Source organism: Mustela lutreola, chromosome 5, assembly GCF_030435805.1.
Source record: "Mustela lutreola isolate mMusLut2 chromosome 5, mMusLut2.pri, whole genome shotgun sequence".
NCBI classification, from domain to species: domain Eukaryota; kingdom Metazoa; phylum Chordata; class Mammalia; order Carnivora; family Mustelidae; genus Mustela; species Mustela lutreola.
Genome location: NC_081294.1, coordinates 148508313 through 148525073, shown reverse-complemented (window position 1 = coordinate 148525073; position 16761 = coordinate 148508313). Strand labels below are relative to the sequence as shown.

General features: G+C 46.0%; 1 long non-coding RNA gene and 1 pseudogene across 4 annotated transcripts; both read left to right on the top strand.

Annotated features, from left to right (window-relative positions):
- The first annotated feature begins 237 nt into the window (after positions 1–237).
- Positions 238–8382, top strand: LOC131831436 (uncharacterized). Of its 4 annotated transcripts, none has more exons than XR_009353652.1 (5): positions 239–301; positions 762–929; positions 1969–2043; positions 5505–5624; positions 5854–8382. It is a non-coding gene; the product is annotated as an uncharacterized LOC131831436 (long non-coding RNA). The 4 variants fall into 4 exon arrangements; XR_009353651.1 differs by having other exon boundaries at positions 5486–5624; XR_009353650.1 differs by lacking the exon at positions 762–929 and having other exon boundaries at positions 238–301.
- A 1701-nt stretch (positions 8383–10083) lies between these two features.
- Positions 10084–10805, top strand: LOC131831435 (GTP:AMP phosphotransferase AK3, mitochondrial-like; annotated as a pseudogene).
- The last annotated feature ends 5956 nt before the right edge of the window (positions 10806–16761 follow it).

Sequence of the window (16761 nt, the reverse complement as noted above, 5' to 3'; positions counted from 1 at the left end):
TGAATGAGGCAGGGACCAGTTCTCTCCAGGGAGGCCTCGCTGGGGAAAATCAGCTCAGGGCTTCAGCTCAAAGGAAGACCAGACCCAGAATGGGCTTTGGGCTGAGCGTCGCTTAACAGTCTGAAAGTACAGACAGATTCATCGCACCCATGGTGCCAGCCTACCACGCCACCTTCTGAGTGAGCAACCCAGAGAATTCATTCCATGATGTCACAAATACTGACAGTGTCCTACACGTGCCAAGCTTCAGGAGGTGCTGGGAACCAAGACCTCATCCTTCCCTCAGGACACGTGAAATTCAGTAAGAAAACAACAGAGTTATAGAAGGAGTTATAGGAAAGCACGATAATCCCGATGGGGGAAACCGAAGTGATCTCGTCTGGAGTGGGGGGTGGTTGGGACATTGTTAAAGAGAAACCAAGCTGGACTCTAGGTCAAGGTGGTCAAGGCAGACATTACTCAGTAATGACTGGAGAAAGAGATTTCAAGATGGACTGAGCTCGATTCCAAATACAGCAGTGACAACTGCGGATCGAGAGCCAGTAAGAAGAACCAGGGGGTCAGTGGATTAAAAAATCACAAAGAGGAGACATCAAGGGTTGCAGATTCTTGCTGCAGTGGCCAAACAGGAATTTTGCTGGAGGCAGGCCAGAGAGTTAGGTGTCCAGGGTGGGGGATGAGGAGGGTGATCGGATACCCAGGTAGGGGAGGGCTCACTAAACAGACTGAGCAAAATTCTTGCTAAAATCGCACCTCGGTAGGCCAAGGAAGGGCTCAAGGTCAGAGCCTAGTCAACAAGAGGGCTCCCAGGAGGCTTTGGTCAGGAGAGAGACTTGGTCAGAGTGCTTCCAGCAGGAAAGGCCTATTTGGGCTGCAGAATGAAAGCCGACAGACGTTGCACGGCGGCAGATTTCCAAGCAGAGAGAAGGGTGAGTGAGAACGCCCCAGATGGGAGGTAAACACCACATTTTTCGCAAAGAAGACAAAGCTGGTCATATTGGCAGACGACGTCTGGGGCAAAGAGGATGGGAAGGGGGGCTAGAGACAATAAGCGAAAGGGAGATTTTGCAGGCTTTGCAAACTGTATCAGAAGATTGGATATGTCCTGAGGTCCAGTGGGGAAAGTTTCCCTGGTGAACTAAGAGAGTCTGATTTCTCCAGCCTCCAGGCTGCAAGACGGAGTGGTGGGGTAAGGCTGGAGATAGGGAGTACAGCTGGGTGTGGGCCATAGTAACTGGGGGTGAGATCATACAAGTGATGAGAGTGACAGTCTAGGGCTGGACAGAAATGGAAGGACAAAGGTATTTTACAATTGGGAATAGTAGCACTTTGAGAGGCACCTGGGGTCAGTCAGGGAAGCGTCTGCCTTCGCCTCAGGTCATCCATCCCAATCCTGGGATGGAGTTCCACATCAGGCTCCCTGCTCAGCGGGGAGTCTCTGCTTCTCCCTCTCCCTCTGCCCCTCCTCCCTGCTCATGCACACATGCTCTCTCTCCCTCTTAAATAAAATCTTTTTTTTTTTTTTAAAGGAATAATAGCATTTGATTTAGTGGCAGGATTTAGTGAGAGAGAGAAAGGCAGGAGTCAAGAACAGCTCCCAGGAAGCTGTGGTGACCAGAGAGATGTTAAAGTTGGCAATATTGATGCAAGAGGAGCTTGCAGGGGAAGACCATGACTGGCTTGACACACACTGAGTCTGAGTTTTAAGATGTCCAGGTTTGGAGCTCAGGCACTGAAACCTTGTTCTCTTCAGTTCTGATGGTGCCTTGCATTGCCTCTGGAGGGCTGACATGGTGGCCTCCTGTCATGCCTCACTGATTATAAGGGACTTGCTCTAAGGGCACACGTACACCAGGGGAGGTGAGTAGCCAGGGCAGAAAGAAGAGTGGAAGAGGCAGCCAGTATTTAGAGAACGTAGGAAGCAGCAAAAAAGATAACCAGTTCCTCTTTTCCCTCTTCTCTTTCTAGAACCTTCCCCAGTCCTGCTTCTAAGAACAAAGTCCAGGAGGTGTCCTGTGTGTCTCACCAATTCACAAACCAAAGGTATGATTAATAGCCTGTAGGAAACAGGGCGTATGCGCGGTTCAGCCACCTAAGCATCCGACTCTTATTTTCAACTCAGGTCCTGATCTCAGGGTGGTGAGATCAAGCCAGACGGGGGGTTCTGCGCTGGGTGTAGAGCCTGCTTCAGATTCTTTCTCTCCCCTGTCCCTCTGCCCCTCCCGACCACCTCCCTCTCAACAAAACAAAACACTTAAATAAATAAATTAAATAGCTGACAGGAAAACTTTCTACAAAGAACCCAATTCATAAAGGGATTTGGGGGCCATTTACCGGGAAGATTATGATGCCGTCCCATATACATTCTTCAACCTGAACAGTAGCATAAAATTGCATGAAGAAAACAAGTTGCATAATGCAACAGAAATACTGGACGTCCTCTTACAGAGACAATATGGAAATAGCTAGCTGCTCTGAAGGGAAGGAGAAAGGGCAATGGGATAATGGAGAAATAGGAGGGATACCTCAACCATTTCTGTCACGATGTGTCCAAGTTTATTTAAAACAAAGAGTTGGAACACCTGGGTGGCTCACTGGGTTGAGCGTCTGATTCTGGGTTTGGGCTCAGGTCGTGACCTCAGGATCATGAGATCCAGCCCCATGTTGGGCTCCATGTTCAGCCGGGAGTCTGCTTGAGATTCTCTCTCTCCCTCTGTCCCTCCCCCTGCTTGCACTCTCCCTCTCTCTCTCTCTAATAAATAGGTCTTTAAAATAAATAAAAATAAAGAGTTGATGCATCTTTGGGAAAAGGTTAACATTTGTTTAATGTGGGAGCTTGGCAGATGTATTTATTTAAAATTTTCATTATAATGGCTGCATGGGGTATCTTTCTTACAGAAAAATTCCAAGTAAGTAGACACTGCCCACCCCTCCAGGAGGTGGCGCTAAACCCCATCCGTCCCAAGGGTGGGACTTCGTGACCCACTTCCAGAGACTTGACAGAATGGGGAAAGAAATAAGCAAAGAAGGAAGGAGTGAGAGGTTGTCACAGACCAGAGGACATGAGGGTGACGTGGCCACTAGAGGCAACACAGTCATGTAGACTGGAGTGTGGAACAGAGAGAGGACATTGATACAAAATGGGGTGAAATCCAAATTTAGTCTGGAGTTGAGTCAATAGCGATGGAGGTACGTTAGTTTCTCAGCTGGGAAAGATACACCTTGGTTGTCCCGTAAGATATTAACTAGAGGGGGAACCAGATGATGGGGACGTATGAAAACTCTTGGTCCTGTCAATGCAACTTTTCTGCACTTGTGACATTATTCCAGTAGAAAAGTTTGTTTGTTTGTTTTAAGGATTTATTCATTTGAGAGAGAGAAAGCATGAGCAAGCAGAGGGGGAGAGGGAGTAGCAGGCTCCCCGCTGAGCAAGGAGCAGACATGGGGGCTTGATCCCAGGACCCTGAGATCATGACCTGAGCCAAAGGCAGATGCTTAACCAACTGTGCCACCCAGGCGTCCCAGAAGAGTTTATTTTTTTTTTTTTTTAAAAAGGACTCCATGCATCAAGAACCCTGCAATTCAGATGGAAACCAACAAGGGGTCACCTGCGCCTTTGGGGCTCACAACACATGATGAAAACACAGGGGTCCCTCGTTTTCCCCTGCAGATGAAAAAGGAAGCAAGCCACGGAACTCCGTTTTTCAGAAAGCCAAAACTAACCCTAATGTGGCCAAAAAAAAAAAAAAAAAGCAGCTTACTTTTTCAGCTCTTTTGGGATGGCAAGTTTTCAAAGGATGATCCAATCCCCCGCCCTTTCAGAGGACAGTACGTGTAAGGGAATCCTTTCTGGGTGAGTCGGGGTCACTGGTGAGAACATCAGCTAGTACGTGATGCCAGGCCAAGAATGGGTCTGCCTTCAGTTCTTGTCACCGTGGTAGGGAGCTGGGGAGGCAGTCGCCACCCATCACAGCTAAGAAATGGCTCAGAAAAGGCCCCAAAGGATGGATGTGGATGAAGATGTCCTAACCTCAGGTGAGCCTGCCCCGGGTAGAGTGCACCTTGCACCTTAAACAAGCAAGTTAGGTGAGGAGGGCAGCCGGCTGCTGAGTTTCCCGTGTGTCTGTTAGTTTCCCCTTTCACGGTTAGTAACAGCCTCTCCTGTCGTTGGCTGAACTTGCAGAGCGTGTCCTTTGGACATGGTCAGAGATTCTGGCCTGAAACTAATTGTCAGATAACTCATCTGAAGCAGAAGTCTGAATGAGGAAAAGATACCTTAATGTCCAGACTGGGTCCCCCTTCCCCTCGGAAAGCATGTAAACATCTGTACTTCATTGAGGGTGGGGTTTTGCAACTTGAGTACCGTTTAGACTTGGGGGCTGATAATCCTTCCCCGTGGAGGACTGTCCTGTGCACTGCAGAAATATTTAAGCCGCTAGGGTGGCTAGAGTTAGCAAATCAGGATACAAAGGTCTCCGTTAAATGTAAATTTCAGATAAACGACACGTCATAGGTATGTCCCCTGCACTATTCATAGCATCCCTGGTCTCCAGCCACAGGATGCCACGCGCCAGACCCACCCTGGCCCAAAGTTCTGACAACTGAAAATGTCACCAGACATTGCCCAACGTCCCCTGGGACGGGGGCGGGCAAAGCTGCCTCCGCTGGAGAGTCACTGATTCAGGATGACCCAACAGAAGGCCTCCAGTTCCAATCTCTTTATCTTCATTTTCAGAGCTCAGCTGAATCCGTCTGGTAAAAGCACCAGCCAAAGAGAATTGAGCACACTCTTCTGTATATTTCACTTAAACATTCTGAACATATGTATTCTGCTTTTCTTTTTAAAAGATTTATTTGTTTATTTATCTATTTATTCGGTGCAAGCTGGGGGAGGGGCAGAGGGAGAGGGAGAATCTCAAGCCGACTCAAGCAACCAGCCAGGTGCGGGGCTCGATCTCATGACCCTGAGACCATGACCTGAGGTGAAATGGAGAGTTGGACGCCCCACCTCCAGAGCCAGCCAGGCCAGGTGCTCCTTCTTTATTTTGCTTTTTAATGTCCCTTGGGATGGATTCCCTGTAGGTTTTTATGCCACATAAATTCTTGGCTCTCCTTCAGGATTAGCAGGCTCATTTCAATCAGATTATAGAAATTATGAAGCCTGCCATGTTTTATTTTTCCGTCATAGCTGGAAAGCTTCGAGGTAAAATTAACACGTGAGGTTGCAGAAATCACCTAAGCTCACGTGGCTGGTGTTCCATTCTTTTAATCAAATGTCTACATCGCAGCTTCTGTAAGCACCTATGTTTTAAACACTTTACAGATCTTAACTCCTTGAATGCCTCTAACTTCTTAATTACTTATGGGTTCGTACTACTATTATCCTCCTTTTCAGGATAAAAAACTGATGGATAAAAAACTGAGTTCCTTTTTCAGGTGTTTTTATGGATTATTTCCTCTTTCATTGCTGTCCTTGTTTTACAAGTCCGCCCCCTCCGGTTCAGTTTGGCAGCTGGTCGGGCCGAGCTACGGGATGGCACAGCAAGACCGGTTCCGACCCTCAGCCTCACCTGTCTCTCATTCCCACGGCCACCATAGCCACCAGCACCTGTAACTTCTCCCAGGTACCCCCTCCCCGAGCCCAGCCTCACACCCATGCACATGCCTCTCATCTCCCACTTTGGCTTCCCTGGGAACCCCAAGATGTGGGACAGTAGGGGACCTTGCTTCAGAGCCCAGAACCGCACGATCCCTAATTGCAGAGGAATTAACATGACACCCCATGGTCTAAATATTGCACCATGGGAGATGGAGACGGGTAGATAAATTCACTCTCTTTTTTTTTTACTCCAGACTGTCCAGAGATGCCGCTTTTCGGAGGTGGTGCTATGAAATAAAGTCGTCGGTGGGTACTTCGTGGCAAACAGCCCAGCTGTGCCTGCTCAGGTGCCCTTCCTCCTTCTCTGTCTCATTCTTTTTCTCTTGCTTCAGAGCAAGGTTGCGCAGCAACCTGCTATTGTCAGGTTCGGCTTTCTAAGGACTGCAGACTATGATAATTACAATTACCAACCTAGAGCACACTGGATGGAAGCTGATCTGGTTCTTTTCATTAACTTCAGAGTCAGGACTATTTACCCTGGCCCCATCGGAATCCAATTCTGGAACATTCTAACCTAGCGGGGCTCTTGGGGTCAACCCCATGATCTTGACAGCTGAGGACACCAAGACCCAAAGAGGGAAGGGGATTGCTTGAAATCGCATATGCCCTGTCCGTGGTGTGTGAATATAGCACACAGACTTAGTGCCTCCAGCATCGGATTTCCGTAACCCATTATTTCATCCTGTGCTTGCAAATTGGGTCATTAACACTGCTGTCCCCGTTTGATGCATAAGTCACAGAGGCTCAGAAAAAGTGCAGTGAGATGTTCAAGGTCACCATGCTAGCAAATGGAAGAGTCAGGTTGATGCTGGGACTCCCAGCTAGGTCTTTCCCTAGCTGCCTTCTGGTAGTCTTGGGAGCCGGGCAGAAAACTAAACCTGGCTTTTGGAGGAACGCAGGCTTTCAGTTCAAGCCCCAGTCCAGCCACTGAAGAGCTCTGTAACCTTGAGTTACTTAATTTCTCCAAGACAATTTTTTAATCCCCAAACTGGGGATCCTGTCATCTACTCCTAGTGGGGCTATGAAGAGGAAGTGAGATATTTTAATCTTTAAAAACAGTATCTGTACACAGTGAGTGTTTAATAAATACTAGCTAGCATCGGTTTCTGGAATCAAAGATGCCTTCCTAAAACAATACTAGCTTCTCTTCTTGAGGTGTTTACTAAGCGACAGGCATGGCGCTAAAGGTTTTCCATAGAAGGAATCTCTCTGGCCATCGTAACCTCACCGATGGAGGGAAGATGAGGGGAACATCTGCTACCCCCTCTTCATTTCTTGTTGCCTCTGCCAATAGTTCAAAACTTCCCGTCACTTATGTACCCTTGTTGGACTTTGCCGTATCTGTGTACCAGTTTCCACTGTTTTTTAAAGCGAACTCAACCCACAATGTGAGGCTCCAACTCAAGCAAGAACACTACCAGATATTGGGCCTGAGTGCTAGTTATATTTTTCCTTATACATATTAAAACACACACATCCACCATTAAAATGGAAACCGCTGTTATTGAAAATATCCCAGGGCGGGGAGGATAGAACAAGATCGGAAAATCCTCCAGGAAGAAATAAGATAGGATAGCGTTGGGAAAGCATCAATCATTCTGATTCTGATTCTAACATCAATCTAATTTTCCGTGTCTTTGACGTTTTCATAGTAAAATTGTTTTTTTAAAAAAACGAAGTAAAACACAGTGGTCAGACCCAGAGGTGGGGAGGAGAATGTTCTTTCGTGGAGACCTAAAACCACGTCACACTCCCCAGTGGGAAACACTAGCCCATGATACCTACTAGAAGGTCAGAGTCATGGGGACAGACACTCAGGCTTCATTCTTCCACATGGGCTACACCCCCTGTGCTTTAAACAACCAGTCCTAGAGATAAACCCGCATGAAAGTCTGCTGAATCGATGAGTGAAGGATTATCAAGCCTCTTACCTTCCTTGTGGTCTCCTCGGATGCCCTGACATGCTAACTCTCTCCAGAAAGGGGGCAACCAATTAACTTGGAGATTTGTCCCCCAACAGGACTAGCACTGCAAAAAGAAGCCTTGTGGGAGGAGCCCCAGCTGTTTTCCCATTCAAGGCCACACCATTTGGCACCTGTGGCCACGGAAAACATCCAGGAAGTCTCAGTAACTGTCCACAATCACACTCAGCGGGTACAAGACATTGTCTGCTAAATGCGGCCAAATGGATTCCGTGATGGGCCTAGGCTATTGGGCTTTATGTATTTGGTCAGAAAGTCTCCTAAACAGATGCTGTGAAGTTGTACAACCGGTGTGTCCCAAGTGGCTTTAAGTGCCATCAGCCTGGGAAAAGAGGAGGGACCGAGGTGGTCTTGGGAACCAGAAATGACCCTGTGCTTTAGTAGGAACCCGACGTCTACCTGCAGCCCAGCATCCTCTGTGCCTCTTCTGAGCTGCTGGGAAACACATCCTCGCCCACTCACACCTGCAGCTGAGCAAAACGCCACCTTCTCTCCGAAGCTACTCTCTGGGATATTCTGGGATCGCATCGGGGTACCAAATTAGGTGCCTCAATTAACGGTTGAATATACTCCAAGTCTAAATCTATCCGGGAAGATAGAAAGACCTCGGTGGGATCGCTTTTTGTGTATATAATTAAAAGACAGTAAGAGTATGCTGCTTTATCACGCAAAGCAATTACAACATCATTTCTCTTTTCCTTTGCTGGAGGATATGGGCCAAATTTCTATTAAATATCTGTACACCTTTTGAATCTTCTTATATATTCAATGTAACTTTTTCGAATATGGTAACAGTAGGAGATTATATGACTGACTTAAAGACCCAAAGTAACAGAAACAATTAAAAAAAAAAAAGTCTTAGCGTTTAGAATGGCAGTTCTATCAGTTCCCACAAAACACAAATACAGAAATTGGGTTTCTATGCCCCTAAATCTTTCCCTCTTGCTTATCGGAGGGGAACAGCCCATCACCTCATTTCTGTGGATCTTCTTGAGAAATGAAGTGGATGCTGGGGTAGTGGGTCAGCACTCTCTCTTGAGCTAATGCTCCCTACATCCCACACTGTACTGAGCCAACTGGACCACCCAAGACCAAGCTGAGGACAGATCTGTCCCACGGCTTGTGTAATAAATGAAACCTAAAGCATCCTTCCAAGGAAGTGATCAGCAGATAATTATCAGTTTAAAAATTCTACATGGAGGGTGACTGGGTGGTTCAGTCCGTTGAGCGTCTGCCTTCTGTTCAGGTCATGATCTCAGGGTCCTGGGATCGAGCCCTGCATTGGCCAATGGGGGGGGGGTAGCAAATCCCTGCTCAGTGGGGAGTCTGCTTCTCTTTCTCCTTCTGCCCCTCCCCACTACTCACGCTCTCTCTCACACACACAAACTTGCTCTCTCAAATAAATAAATCCAATCTTAAAAAAAAATCCTACACAGAAGTAAAGTAGAAATGGCCCACAGTCAAATGAAAAGGTGCTCACTCTCACTCCTGTCGAGGCAAGAAGAGTAAAAATGGTCCTCTCTCACCTGTCTGCTGGTCTGCTGAAGTAGCCTAATCCCAGCACCTTCTCACTTCATTGACGCAGACGGAGCCATCTGTTAAATGCAGAAATCAAACTGTCTTTCTGCTGCTTGAAACCTGGCTTCCAGTTCACGCCACAGATATATTTATATAAATTGTAACATACCTTAGCATCAACCGAATGCACATGATACCATGCTGCAACTCTGCATTTACTTTCATGTTAGCACACAAGATCTGTCTTTGTAGCTGCTATGAAGGGCCAGTCGGGCTAAGGTTCATTTCTTTCTTCTCTCATTAGTGAGCACTTAGGTAATGAGCAATTTTGCACTGTTGCAATATAGCCGAATTGAACATCCTGTGTGTGCCTTCTTGTTTTACTTGGAGAGTTTGTCTTAAGGAAGATACTGACAAGTAATTTTATAAAACCTCCAAAGCCACCGCCAGGGCTGCCCTTCCAAACCAGCCGTGATGGTGAGGACACCCTTCCCCGCTTGGAGTGCGAGAGTCCTGCTTACTCACACCTCGGCCAGGGCTTGCTTCTCCACGTCCTGGACTGTCTACGCCTGTGACTCCCATCATTCCTTCAGCTGGTGAAAGAAACGCTCCTGTGCTCTTGAATTGTTTCTCTAGACCCCGTCTCTCTCCATGCTCCCCATTTTCTGCGTGTGAAGGGTGGAACTCTGAATCGACAGCTCCGGTGTCTGGGTTGCCCTGCTGCTTACCATCTTTCCCACTGCGAGCTGCGAGGAGGTGGCTGCTCCGTCTTGCAAGTCACAAAGCTGTCTGGCGGTGTCCGACACCTGCTTGCACCTGCTCGCAGCGAGGTGGGAGGGGCCGGGGAGGCGGGGTCCCGGCCGCACACGCCGCAGGGAGCGCGGAGGCCCAACAGTCCGCAGACCCCAGCCGAGCCCAGCAGCCATGGGGGCGCGGGGGCGGCTCCTACATGCGGTGCTCATGGGCGCCCCGGGCTCCGACAAGCGCACCCTGGCGTCGCGTATTGTCAAACACTTCCCGCTGCAGAAGTTCTCCAGCGAGGACCTGCTCCGGGACAACCAGCTGAGGGACACAGAGTTTGGCGTGCTGGCCAAGATCTTCATGGACCAGGGGAGGCTCATCCCGGAGGACATTATGACCCGGCTGACCCTTCAGGAGTTGAAAAGCTCCCCCCGGGGGGAGCTGACTGCTGTGCGGGTTCCCCCAGGGTTTATCACATACACCTGGCGATAAACATGGACGTGCCCGTCGAGGTCATCAGGCGACGCCTCTCGGCTTGCTGGATCCATCCGAGCAGTGGGCGCGTCTACAACCTCGAATTTCACCCGCCCCAACTGGTCAGCGTGGATGATCTGACTGGCGAGCCCCTGGTTCAGCGTGAGGTTGACAGACCCGAGACACTCACCAAGAGGCTGAAGGCTTACGAAGACCAAACCAAACGCGTCCTGGACTATTACCGGGGAAAGGGGGTGCTGGAAACCATCTCCAGATGGGAAACCAACAAGATCTGGGCCTGCGTGCGTGCCTTCCTGCAGACAAAGGTTGCAGAAATGGACCCCAAGCTTCGGTGGCTCCGTGGTGGCCGATGCTTGTAAAGAACCCAGAAGAGCAGATTCGCTTCCTCCTTTTTTTCAGAAGTTCCTTGTTCTAAGGCTCCACCGCGTGTGAATTCCTTGAGACTCATAGTAGTTTCCTTTCTATGAGTTTTATTTTGGATACTTAATAATGCCAGATGAGTCTCATGCTGAGATTTGTCTTTAGAAGCTGCCTAGTGTGTTTTATCCAGCTAAGGCAAAATTAAAAGAGCAAGGGGTATTAATCTGACTTCTCCTCAGGAGGGAAAAGCAATTGGTTTCATATTTTTCTGGAAAAGTAGAGGGGGAAAAATGACACTAATTTGAAGACAATATCTCATCAGAGGCTTTTGTGCAGCCAGATGCCAAAAAAAGACATTTCTGGCACATGGGGCATGGTTTTGTGAGAGGCTGTACCTCCAAAATTCCAGATAAAAATAACTGGATTTTCATATTCCAGGCAGGAGGAGAATTCATGGCTGCCTTTAAACTAAGAAACCTATCAGGTGGCTGGCTAAGTTACATTTATTTTGTTGCTAAACATACTTTCAGTTTACTCGGATCTTCAAGTTGCTATAAAAATGTATTAAGTAACATTTAGGAAAATGTTACTTTGGTGGGACTTGTTTTCTTCTGAGGGATATAACTGATGTTAGAAATTGACATGATGATACAAGCTCTTGGATTAGCCCCAAAGTTGAATGGACATTCTTTAATGGAAAATGTAATTGCCATCTTAACATTTTCAGAGGTTAGGAAAGGTTCAGGGGTTAAGAAGTGTGTGCTTTACAGCAAAGGAAACAGTTAACAAAACCAAAAGACAACTGACAGAATGGGAGAAGATATTTGCAAACGACATATCAGATAAAGGACTAGTGTCCAGAATCTATAAAGAACTTAGCAAACTCAACACCCAAAGAACAAATAATCCAATCAAGAAATGGGCAGAGGACATGAACAGACATTTCTGCAAAGAAGACATCCAGATGGCGAACAGACACATGAAAAAGTGCTCCATATCACTCGGCATCAGGGAAATACAAATCAAAACCACAATGAGATATCACCTCACACCAGTCAGAATGGCTAAAATCAACAAGTCAGGAAATGACAGATGCTGGCGAGGATGCGGAGAAAGGGGAACCCTCCTACACTGTTGGTGGGAATGCAAGCTGGTGCAGCCACTCTGGAAAACAGCATGGAGGTTCCTCAAAATGTTGAAAATAGAACTGCCCTATGACCCAGCAATTGCACTATTGGGTATTTACCCTAAAGATACAAACGTAGTGCTCCAAAGGGGCACATGCACCCGAATGTTTATAGCAGCAATGTCCACAATAGCCAAACTATGGAAAGAACCTAGATGTCCATCAACAGATGAATGGATCAAGAAGATGTGGTATATATACACAATGGAATACTATGCAGCCATCAAAAGAAATGAAATCTTGCCATTTGCGACAACATGGATAGAACTAGAGTGTATCATGCTTAGCGAAATAAGTCAAGCGGAGAAAGACAACTATCATATGATCTCCCTGATATGAGGAAGTGGTGATGCAACATGGGGGCTTAAGTGGGTAGGAGAAGAATCAATGAAACAAGATGGGATTGGGAGGGAGACAAACCATAAGTGACTCTTAATCTCACAAAACAAACTGAGGGTTGCTGGGGGGAGGGGGTTTGGGAGAAGGGGGTGGGATTATGGACATTGGGGAGGGTATGTGCTTTGGTGAGTGCTGTGAAGTGTGTAAACCTGGTGATTCACAGACCTGTACCCCTGGGGATAAAATATATATAAAAAATAAAAAATTATTAAAAAAAAAAGAAGTGTGTGCTTTAGGATTTACTTGATTGTTCTTTTTGATCATTATGCCTTGAAGGGTAACAAGTCTTTCTTTCTTTCTTTCTTTCTTTTTTAACAAGAAGAAAAACTGGTGACACTACATAAAACACACATGCTTTGTCATTAGGAGATAGAAATAGATCCGGCATACCTGGTGGGAAATTTCCTTGATAAATACAGCAGTCATAATGAATAAACAGGTGTAGCAACAAAAAAGCTTTCTATGAGAGGTAAAAAGGACCAGGAAAGTGAGTTTGCTGAAGGCAGAGTTCTTTATTTCTGATCGAAGGTGATACCGGGGAGCATTCACTGATATCCTCTCTTAAGGGGAGAAGTCCTGGCAGTGTGTGTAATCTGACCAGCCATTTAAAAATCCTTATTTTAGGTTCCTTCATGGGGTTGGGAGGACACATGCATACCTACTGTGGCCTAAAGGAGTTGGGGAGGTAGAGGAGAAATGCACTATTATCTTCAATGACATATTTATCCTTATTTCAGTTGGTGCTACATCAAAGGAAACAAGTTTTTGTACATGCTGGTACTTAACTGCCTTTGAAAATGAGGCCCATTTCATTCGGGGCACTTAAAATACAAAAACCAGTGAAGATCTCTTAGATATATGGGAGAAAAAACTTACTTTTCTTTCTTTCGATTGTATTTATCATTCGTCATCAATTTTCCAAAATGGACCGAGTCTTTTTAAAAGGGTTACAGAAAACATTTCATCCTTCAAAATACTCTCTGTAACGACCTGCTTGGATACTATGTACTTTCTAGAAAAGTGAATTACTCAACTTATGAGCGATCATGAGTCCCTAGGGTATAAGACACAAGTTAGTCTTCATTACAATAAAATTACACTTCAGAAAAAAAAAAAAAAAAAAAAAGCTTCATCTGCTTATTCGGGTTACTTTAAGGATAAAATCTTTAATCTCTATGACCACTAGTTGGTTTGTTTGTGACTGCTGTATCCTCACACAGCGGAGAAATTTACTTATGCTTATTTTTCTAACTGAAGCCTAGTTTACGTATAAATTTCAGATACACGACACAGTGATCTGACCATTCCGGACAAGACACAGTGCTTGCCACAATAAGTGTAAGCCACTATGTCCTATTGACTATATTCACTACGCTGTACTATTCATTTCTGTACCTTACTCATTTTATAACCGGAAGTTTGTATCTCTGCCTCCCCTTTCCCCATTTTGCCCATCTCTCCCCTCCTCCCCTCCCCTCTGGCAATCATCAGTTATTTCCCTGTATTTATGAGTCTGTCCCTGTTTTAGTTTGTTTGTTTGTTTATTGTGTTTTTGAGATGTCACATGTAAGTGAAGTCATATGGTACCTGTCTATGTGAAATCATAAGGGAGTTGTCTTTGTCTGGCTTATTCTTAATTCCTCTTCTGCTTGCTGTGTGCTTTATCTTGCTTGGGTGTTAATTGGCTATTTTGTTCAGTTGTCTTTTGCACTGTTGGGTCTTCCTCCAGTGTATGGTGATCCTGACCCTGGGATCTTCTAGATGGGCTGAGACTCTCCATCAGTCTATATTCCCTGCCAGCAGACATCATCTGCTTGGGGAGATTGCTGGTCTGAATTGGATGCCTCTCAGGGAAGCCACTGAGTGAGATTTCTCTGGGGTGTTCAGATCTACCCCATTCCCCTGGCAATGGACAGCCTCAAGACACATGGCCATACCCACCTAATTTGGGCTCCCTGGCCATGACTCTATTCTGTCACTGCTATTCAGGTCAAGAGCAGACAGAAGGGCACCAGTGAAGGATGACTCATTGGCCCCTCCTGCAGCAATGGCCCAAGAACCTACATGTTGATTGTCCTTGAAACCCTTCTGCTTCTGGTGCCTGCCACCTTTGGGGATGGAGCAGACTTGGTGCCCCTTGCACCTTTCTGACGATAGCCTTCTGTGTGCATTTTAGATTGGATTTTCTGTCCTTGCATCAGCCAGCTCTACGTGCCACATTTCAGGATCTATCCCGATTTCTGGTTCATGGGAAGAGAAGAATCTGTAGGACTCAGTAGGCTCCTTACTCCACCATCCTGAAATGGAACCAGATTTCCTTGTCTAGCCTCAAAATCTAAATGCCACCACACCTGCAGCCGCAGCTTTCAACTCTGGCTGCACACTAGAATCATCTGGGGAGCTTTAAGAGAACGGTGACAACCCTGACAATTTGACTGAACAGTCAGGTGTAGTGGGAAAGGGAATAGAATCATGCTCATTGCTATGTTTGCTGTATTTTAAGAGCTCCCTACTTTTTATAAGTCACTATAGTAAAGTAACAAGTTGATTAACTGAAAGCACCAGACTACAAATCCATGTTCAGCAGAGACTCAAGACCACCAGGCCCTCTCACCAGCTGGAACTTACATCACAAAAGGTTCTGAGCCCCTTACCCCTTTTCCCCCTGCCACACAGGGATATTTAAGCAGTGGATATTTCCTCATTATTCTCTCGTGAGTCATTACCACGGCTACCATTTTTTCATTTTTCACTTTATCTGTGTTGTTGCTGATCAAATGTCACCCTAGTAAACTGGGTTCCCTGGCTTGTTTAAATAAACACCTTTTCTGGGAGGCCAGGGATGGGGGGAGTTGGTCAAGCTCTCTGATGACTCTATGGCATTTCAATTTGGCTATAGTGAGCTTATTTTCCAGTGTGCGGGTTGTGAAGCCAACTTGCAGTGAAATCATAATATATGGGTTTAATGTTGTCTGATCTTCAAAATAGCTTTTGTTCAGTTCCAACTAAAAACCTGATTTTTAAAAAGCCAATTAAGCGGACTCTGAAGATTAAGTAGCCCTAAAACACAATTTGTTTCTTGGAAAACAGCTATGTTTTATATTAGTAACTGACTGACATACGCTTAGATCAGCTGAAATGGCAATTGTGGGATATCCTTATTCTCCAGTTCAGCCCACGACTGAGGTCGAGGTCCCTGGTCTCGTGAGGTCCTTACACACTTTTGGTGCTTGACCGCCCAGACAAGCTTATGGTAGTGTCTTCTCCAGCAAGGGGCAGGGAAACTCCGGGTATTCGGAATAAATGGTGAGTTTGAACAGAGGACGGCTGGGGCGGAGGTATGAGGAAGAAGGAAGGCACACTGAGGACACATGGAAGAGGACTTTGAATAGGGCACAGTGGTACCACCCTCCCTTCAGCAAGCTGACAAAATCTGCAAAATATAGAGAGACTAGAAAGTGTATTCAAAATTAGTGGTGGTAGCCAGGATTTTCTGTAGGTAATCAGAATGTATGTTTAATGAAGTGGACAGACGTCCGGCCACACGGATACCAAATGTGGCGATGGTCAAAGTGTAAAGCTTTGAGGATTGATCAAACACCCAACCAGTCATGATTCTATGGGTAAGGGCAGGTCCCACTGAGTGGGAGAAACGAAGTTAGGGTTAGATGTTGACTGGAAAGACTCAGAAGAGAATGGGCAATTGCTTATTCGGTAGGACATGGGATTTGAGGGTGCGATAGATTAGAAGGAAATCTCTAGAACTAAGAAAGAAATGAGAACAAGAGAATGGATGGCATTGCAACAGGAGTAAAGCAACAGACCCATGCTTACTGGTCATGAGTTCAAGTTCTCCTTTCTTGATGTTTTTATTTCTTATGAAAAAATCACTCTGACTGGGACATTGATAAGAACCATTAACTGTGATAAGTGAAGAGAGGTCCAGGTAATTACTTTGAAGCAAATGAAGTCTTTTTTTTTTTTTCTTAAAGATTTTATTTATTTATTTGACAGAGAAAGAGATCACAAGTAGGTAGAGAGGCAGACAGAAAGAGAGGGAGAAGCAGGCTCCCTGCTGAGGGGCTTGATCCCAGGTCCCTGAGATCATGACCTGAGCCAAAGGCAGAGGTATAACCCACTGAACCACCCAGATGCCCAGCGTCTGAAGTCTTAATGGGGTTTTCATCTAGCAACAATAGGACTTGCTTCCTAGAGTCATTACCATTTGGAATGGCCATTTCATGAGATCCTCAAAGGTGGGAACATTGCATGCAATATGTCTTCAATGGTGATCATTTCAGAAATCTCTGGAGCACCCATGAAAATCTTTAGCAAGTTTAATAGTCCCAGCGCCTTCTTTTTCTTAGTCTCTAGGAGAGTGCTCCTAAAAGTTAACACATTTAAGCAGTAGTTTGTTAGCT